Source organism: Malaclemys terrapin, chromosome 21, assembly GCF_027887155.1.
Source record: "Malaclemys terrapin pileata isolate rMalTer1 chromosome 21, rMalTer1.hap1, whole genome shotgun sequence".
In the NCBI taxonomy this organism is placed as follows: Eukaryota; Metazoa; Chordata; order Testudines; family Emydidae; genus Malaclemys; species Malaclemys terrapin.
The window spans coordinates 1,843,409-1,851,310 of record NC_071525.1 but is presented as its reverse complement, the minus strand read 5'-3'; the positions used below and the strand labels follow the sequence as shown (position 1 = coordinate 1,851,310).

General features: G+C 44.2%; 1 long non-coding RNA gene across 1 annotated transcript; it reads right to left on the bottom strand.

Moving 5' to 3' along the window:
* Window positions 1–366: 366 nt before the first annotated feature.
* On the bottom strand, window positions 367–4,654 carry LOC128827495 (uncharacterized). Its single transcript, XR_008442965.1, has 3 exons — window positions 4,438–4,654; window positions 1,680–1,834; window positions 367–686 (listed from the first exon to the last, which is right to left on the bottom strand). It is a non-coding gene; the product is annotated as an uncharacterized LOC128827495 (long non-coding RNA).
* Between the last annotated feature and the right edge of the window lie 3,248 nt (window positions 4,655–7,902).

Here is a 7,902-nt window from a genome sequence, read left to right as displayed (position 1 = left end):
AGGAGTTGTTGAATACTGGGTGAATTGGGACCGGTTCACTAGGGGGGAGATTTTTTTTCAAAGAAGCTCAACTCCCATTTAGCCACCAGAATAATTGGCCTTTATTTAGTGCCTTCTGACCTCAACATCCACGAATCAATGAAATGCAGTGCAAGGAAACCACGTTTTCCTTGTCTCGAATTTGGCTTCTCTGCAAGCTGATCTGCTCGGACAGCCCCTGCACCCCACTGATTTCCCCGGGACTCAGCGCGTTGCTAAGGGTCTAATCATGAAAATCAGCTTGCAGAAACAGAAGAACAAGGGCCGAGGCCGTGATCCTGATTGGAGTCTCTAGGCATTACTGCAAGACAAATAATAACAACAGACTGAGAGCTTTAATGAAGCTTTATTATCTTTATTATCCCATGGCATTACATCTGTCATATAAGCAGATAGTTCACATCTCACTGTAACACAGTGGAAAGAAATCTGTGCTAGTCAATTCATCTTTTTTTACAAATTATAAGATCTTTCCCTGGTTACATTGGAGGATGGGGAAGATGCTTCTAGTTGTCGTGTAATTTGTCATGGGTACAAATGAGCAATGTGGTTATCAGTATCATATACTCCTTAAAGCTAACACTGTGATCCTTATTTACGTCCAGCTCATCAAATATGCTTTGGAGTTCATGCGGGTCGTTCGGATGCTGTTGAGAAAGTGTGGGAAGGGGGGACATGGCATTACTAGCAGCAGATTCTTTCTAGGAAGAGGGCTGATTAGAGCCGCCTGAAAAATGCAAAACTAGCCGCGTGAAACATGGTGACATTTGGATGTTTGCATGTCAATTTGGTCTTTAATTTTGCCATCCTCTAAAATTGTCAAGAGCATCGTTATCACGTTTTCCATTTTTTTAAAAAGGCATCCCTTGTTGGCAAAATATGTAAAGTTTGTGCATCGTTAACCATTTTTCAAAAGAAAATGTTGGTTTTTTTTAAAAGGCCTTTTTTGATTAAAAAAATGTTTCATCTGGAAAATGTTGACCAGCTCTGGAAATGCAAATTATGCCACAAGCTCCTAAACCTGATGATTTCCTCCAAACCCTCTGGGGCGGATGCTGATGTCTCCAAGCAAAAGCCACGGGACTGTTCCTGTCCCAGAGAGACCAGCTGTTGTATGGCTGGTTCCAATCTTACACCCTGGTAACTCCATTGACTTGACTGAAGCGACTCCTCATTTGCTCTGGTGTACAGCAGAATCAGGGCCAATAGCACCCTCAGATTAAAAGAGGTGCAAACCCTGAGACAGGACGCAGCAATTTTTATTGGAGCACCCTTTTCCCAAGACTGCCCGGGGAGCGGGGACCAAATTCTGGCCTCAGCTGCACGGCTGACGTCAGTGGGGTTATTCCAGATTCACAGGGAGCTCAGAATCTCGTCCTGTGTCAGGATTTTAATGGAATAAAGATGGGAGGCAGCAGACAGAGGCGAAATACTAAACTAGAGCGGCTTTTAACTTCAGAATGTCTGGGAACAGTGTCTAGCTGCTTTGACGCTATGGACGCTGAAGGAAATTGCCTTCATGTGGGCCACACCAGTGTGATTAGAGCAGAATCTGGCCCATTGACCCAGTCCCTGCCCACTGAAATGTCCTTCCATTCCTCCCGGGGCAGGACAAGCTCACCCATCTTGGGCTGACTTACCTGCAGCAAGTTCCCAAGCTCCTTCTGAATCAGGCATTTCAGTTCCCCCTTGGAGAGCTTGTCATGATGAGGCTCCTTGCACGAATATTTGTGGAAGATTTCGATGATGGTGCCAACCGCACCTTCCAGCGGGGTCAGCATCTTCCTGGAGAAACCTGGAAGGGGAGAGGGAGACCTGTAGCAGCAACTGGAGCGTCTAAAACCTGAAGTCCCCCTCCCACACCCCCACATTCCTTCCAGCATTCATTCATGGCGATCATTTGATGGGCAAAGAACCTCTATTAGGAAAAGGCAACCGGGGCCAGATCCTCAGCTGGTGCCAATGGGCAGAGCTCCACTAAGGCCAATATTATTATTATTTGCAGGACTGTAGTACCGAGGGGTCCCATTGCGCTAGGCGCTGTACATAGTAAAAGACAATCCCTGCCCCAAAGCGTTTACAGTTGAAATAGACAAGACAAACCAAGGCAGAGAGCTAGAAAGTGACTTGTCTAAGGTCAGCCAGCAGATGAGTCACTGAGCCCCAATCCAGTCCCCTACCCCAATGAACCGTGCCACCTCTTTCACCAAGGGGGCCTCGCTGATTTATACCAGTTAAGGATCTGGCCTGTGATGCTAACAGGGTTTGCTACACATGCAAGCTCAGCTAAAACTGAGTTGTGTTACAAAAGCGGTTAACTAATGCTACATTCATGAACATTGGAATTAGCAACCCAAAATGTTCACCCCCTTCCTTACAGATGATGCATCCAAGATCTAAGCCAAAACAGGGAAAGAAGCAGGGAAAGAATATTTCGATAAGTTAGATGTATTCGAGCCACCAGTTCATCTTAGGGTACTTGAGGAACTAGCTGAAGCAATCTCAGAGCCATTAGCCATTATTTTTGAGAACTCCTGCAGGACAGATGAGATCCCAGAGGGCTGGAGAAGGGCAAGCGAAGCACCTGTCTTTAAAAAGGGAAAAAGGGGACCCGAGGAATTATAGACCAGTCAGTCCAACTTTGATCTCTGGAAAGATACTGGAACAAATGATTAAACAATCCATTAGTGAGCACCTAGGGGATAATGGGCTGTGATAGGGAATAGCCAGCATGGATTTGTCAGGAACAAATCATGCTAAGCTAACCTAGTTTCCTTCTTTGAGCAGGTTACTGGCTCAGTGGATGGGGGGAAGCAGTAGACATGATATGTCCTGATTTTTAGTCAAGCTTTTGACTCAGTCCACCTGACATCCTCATAAGCAAATCAGGGAAATGCGGCCTAGATGAAATGTGAGGGCACGCCAGAGTAGTTATCAGTGGGTCACTGTCAAACTGGAAAAGCATATCAGGGACTCTGCCATGTTTCCATCAATGACTTGGATAAGGGAGTGAAGAGTATATTTATCAAATCTGTGGAAGACACCGAGCTGGGAGGGGTTGCAAGCACTTTGGAGGCCAGGATTTGAATTCAAAATGACCTTGGCAAATTAGAGAATTGGTCTGGAATCAACAAGATAATAAATATAAGATAAAGATAAGTACAAAGTACTACACGTAGGAATTAAAAACCAAATGCATAACTACAAAATGGGGAACCACTGGCTAGGCTGTAGAACTGCTGAAAAGGACCTGGGGGGGTTTAGTGGCTCACAAATTGACTATGAGTCAGCAATGTGACGCAGCTGTGAAAAAGGCTAATACCATTCTGGGCTGGATTAACAGGAGCGTCGTACGTAAGACATGGGAGGTAATTGTCCTGCTCTACTCAGCACTCGGGGGGCCTCGGCTGGAGTGCTGAGTCCAGTTCTGGGTGCCGCACTTTAGGAAAAATGTGGACAAATTGGAGAGAGTCCAGCAGGGAGCAACAAAAGTGAGAAAAGGTTCAGAAAACCTGATCTGTGAGGAAAGGTTAAAAAAACGGGGCATGTTCAGTCTTGAGAAAAGAAGACTGCGGGGGAACCTGATAAGTCTCCAGATATGTGAAGGGCTGTTATAAAGAAGATGGTGATCAATTGTTCTCCGTGTCCCCCTGTAGGTAGGACAAGAAGTAATGGGCTTAATCTGCAGCATGCAAGATTTCGGTTACATATTAGAAAAAACATCTTAACTCTAAGAGTAAAGTTGTGGAACCAGCTTCCAAGGGAGGTTGTGGAATCCCCATCATTGGAAGTTTAAGAACAGGTTGGCCAAACCCCTGTCAGGGCTGGTCTAGGCTTACTTGGTCCTGCCTCAGCGCAGGGGGCTGGACTTCATGACTTCTAAAGGTCCTTCCAACCTGACGTTTCTATGATTCTATGAAAGGTCGTCCCAGACAAACAAGTGTTAACTATGTGCCAAGCTACCTCCATGGCACTGCTTGGCGAAAACAACCAGGGAAGCGGCCAGCTGTATTACGTGCAGATGATACAGCCTACAGCACGACAACAAGCTCCGGTTAGCCCATCCTGCCTCCTCCCACCCACCCCTGTTCCGTCCATTCACCTGCTACATTTTTGCACTAACTTCGCTCTTTGGAGCAGGAACTCGTTTGTGGGGTGCCTCACACAATGGGGCCCTGACCTCGGTCGGGACCTTTAGTCACTGAAATAATAAGTAACACTATTAGTTAATTCTATTCTAACCCACCGTTAATGTGGGTGGGAAGAGATACCTGGTCCTTCTTGGTTTCTCTGTTTTTCTAGGTAACATGGCTATTTCTGAGTTTAACTAAGCTTTTAAACATTGCTTCACAAAGGCGAGAGATTAAAGTGGACAGGATATCTTAAAATCGGACTTACCTGGCTCACCAAGAAAATGGAACCGCTGAAAATGCGACCAAGCAAGAGTGAAGAGAGCTGGGGCTGGTGTCTCTTTTATATTCTATCCAGACTGGCAGCCACCACCCCTCATCTTCAAACACCTCGTAGAGCCTGAGTGATGATAGTCAGTCAAAAATACATTCCCAGGCATTGCTTAAGGTTTTTCCGGCTCTTGGTGTTGAATGAGTGTTGGGATTTTTTCCAGCATCACATCTGTGTATGGGATTGCTCGCCCTTGCTCCCACTCAAGTAGCTGGAGGGAATTGCTAATTATAATGAAGTTCCTAAGATGCGTGGAAGCAAATAAAATTCAAGCAGTAATTACCCAGCTTTTCATCCACCTAGGATTAATTAATATTCCCAGCATAGGGAGGCCCCCTCTGTTCTGAATGGACATTAAAGATCCCAGTGGTGGTTGGGTTTGTTTTTTCGTTTGGTCAGGATTGGGGTTCCCCCTACTATCTTTGGCCAACATCTCTTGGACCCAGATGAAATCTTTGGGTAATCTGAGAGACCATATTATGCCTAGTAAGGTATTAGTGGTGCTTTTGGAAATGGAGAATTTCCTGGAGAAAGTTTTATCAGTAGACTTGGAAGGATTAGACCTTTTTATTGGTAAAATGTTGGTAAACATCAATTTGACTGTACACACCCAAACAGCAAAGAAATATTTCCATCTGTAATATCGAAATGTACAGATAGGCAAAGTTAGACAAACGCTGCTGGAGAACTTCTTAGAGTTTGATTTAAGGATATTTCCTGGGTGTATTTTGACACCGGATGTTGATAATTCATATAAACTTTGTTTGAATCTCAATAAACACTGTTTATTGTCTCACCCTCCCACAATTTCCTGCAACCATGAAAATTGAAATGGATAAAAAATCTTTTTAAAAAATGCTTAAAAATAAACATTATTATTATCCATCACAATGATTATTATTTTTAAATTGAATTCTGCCGAGCCTGTTTATCAAGTAGGGAGGTTTCTGAAAGGTGAGCAGACTCGGGACTCTGACAGAAATTTGCTGCACTGTTGGATCCCCTCATTTGAAAATGCTTGGGCCCCAGGGCTCTCACTCGCTGTCCTTGGCCATGCAATCTGCATTCTCCCAGGGGAGCCCATTTCCTACTGCTGCTGAGGCCTCTTTCACTAAGGGCCTTGAAAAATAAGATCCGGGTCTTCAGCTGCCAAACTGGGAGGGACTGAAGCATAGTCTTGATGATCACCACAGCATAAAATCTAGATCATAACTTTCTAATTATATTGTTTTAGCAAACTCCACACACTATTTACATATTAAATTAAAAGGATGGGAGAAACAGCTTCATTGTGTGAGTGTTGTAAGTAGGTTTGAAGGCTTAGATTTTTATCGGTCAATGTTGGCAAGCGTCAATTTCACACACACGTAATCAGACCAACAAATATTTCCATAGATACTAATCAAAATGTACTGATCAGCACAGTAAGCAGAATGCTGCTTGTGAATGTATAGAGTTTGATTTAAGGGAATTTATTTAGTATATTTTCACGTGATGTTGACAATTGGTGTTTTAAGGGTTATAAAGCTTTAATTGTTTGAATTCCAACATCTACTGTCATTACAGTATTATTATCCGTCCCACCCTCGCAACTGTGAAAATGTAACTCGATAAAAAAATAAACGTTGATATTATCCATTGAAATTATAAAAAAATAAAAATCAGATTCTGCTAAGCCAAGTCATAAGTATCCATTTTCTCCTTTACTTTGAAGAACATAGGAATGGCCGTACCGGGTCCATCTAGCCCAGCAGCCAGCCGGTACCAGAGCCTCAGGGGGAGTGTACAGAACAGGACAGGTGAAGTTATCCACCCCGTCTTCCCCTCCCAGCTTCTGGGAGTCAGAGATTCAGATCGCCACAAGCTCAGCCTTGCACGGGGTTTATAACTAGCTTTGGCGTCGTATCCGTGGTAGGTGTTGGCACAACCTCATTTCCCAGCCTTTGGTGTCGTTCTTTTTTGTGGTGTATTTTGCACACTTCCGACCTGATCTTGCAAATCTCACTCACCTAAGGGTGGCCTTTATGTCCTGCCATTAGCTCGGGAAGGAAGCAGGTTTCAATTTCTCCACTTCCAAAAGGTTTTCATAAATAGGGAGGAAAGAAATCAGTGTCCAGATGCTGGTGACATATGCCTTGGCAGCAGGAACCTAAAATAGAGCTAATATCAGCCAGGGGAGTTTGATTGGAATCGAGTATATTTCATATTCTTGCAACTATTCTTGCCCCATTGTGGGGAAGACCCAGACGGGATGTGGGTAGCTGGAACATTTTCCCATCAAAAACATTTTTCAACCCCCCAAAAATGGCCTTTTTAAAAGAGACGATTTCTCCCAAAATAGGAATATAGGACTTGGGAGGAACCTTCTGGGTTATTGAGTCCAGCCCCTGCTATCAGAGGCAACACCATCATGTAATCCCCTTCATCAAGTCCCGTAACAGGGTATTGGCCTCTAAAGCCAGAGGCGCTCGCTTGGAAGACTAGTTACCCTGTTTCCACTGGGAGGCTGCTCCAGACCCTCCCTCCTCTGATGGCCAGGAATCTTCTTCCCATTTCCAGCCTCAATTTATTCATCCCCATTTGTTGTTGTACCAACATCGTCTTTTAGCTCCAAAGCGTTTACCCCGACTGATGTATTTCTAGAGAGCAGGCAAACCCCCTCTCAGCCTTCCTTTCGCTAAGCTAAACGAGCCACGTTCTCTTAGTCACCTCTCATCAATCTTAGTAGCTCCATCTCTGCACCTGTTCCAGTTTGAAATCGTCTTTCTTGAACCGAGGTGACCAGAAATGGGCCCTGTATTCCAGATGAATGCCTTGTCCTGTGGCATCCGTCCTTCTCTTTCTCTATGACAGATACCTTGCCTGATATGTCCAATATTCATTGATTTCAAAATATGCTTTTTTTTTTTCAAATGAAACTTTGCAAACTCACAATGTTCAGCTTTCAAAAACCAAAGCAAACCAAACACCAAAATGTGGGAGTTTTTAAAAAAACTGGGGGGGGAAATACATACAGAACATTCCCTCCAAAAATCACATTTTTTTTAAATTTCTTGCCAATGTATTGACAGAAAATACCATTTTCCAGCCAACTTTTGTGACAGCAGCTAACTTCTACACTACCTTGTGTGGCATTGTTTTTAACAAAACCTGAAGCTCTCACAAAACTCACCTGTTCGGAAGTTTTGATTGTAATACAAAACTCGGGATAAGGGTGGCTGAAAGGGTCACGAATCGTAGGATTCTGGGTCACCACTTTGCATGGGCACTGTGTGAATTCAGTGCTCCTTCCCTTATGATAGGTACCAAGTGTGCACCGTGCTTGGCAAAGATACAGCCCTGATCCTCGGTTCCAACCAAGGTCTGCTCCAGGGGGTCGGGTGCTAAATTCCATCTTTGCAC